A 251-nucleotide genomic window follows, 5' to 3' on the forward strand; every position below is an offset into this window, starting at 1 on the left:
ATTTTCTCTGTTGCTATGTTTCCACGTTGTAACACTAAACTAAACTCGTGTGTGAACGGGCGATCACTGGTCAGCACGGACTCGGTGGGTAGAGGTAGAGAGAAGTAGAGAGGGTGATATACGGAGGAAGGGAGAGAGCGACAGAGAGAGATACAAGAGAAAGGGAGAGAGATACAGAGAGAGATACAGAGAAAGGGAGAGGATAGATAAAGAGGGAGAGACAGGTACAGGGAAATAGACATGGAGAAAGG

The sequence above is a fragment of the Rhinoraja longicauda genome, chromosome 39 (assembly GCF_053455715.1).
Source record: "Rhinoraja longicauda isolate Sanriku21f chromosome 39, sRhiLon1.1, whole genome shotgun sequence".
NCBI lineage: Eukaryota > Metazoa > Chordata > Chondrichthyes > Rajiformes > Arhynchobatidae > Rhinoraja > Rhinoraja longicauda.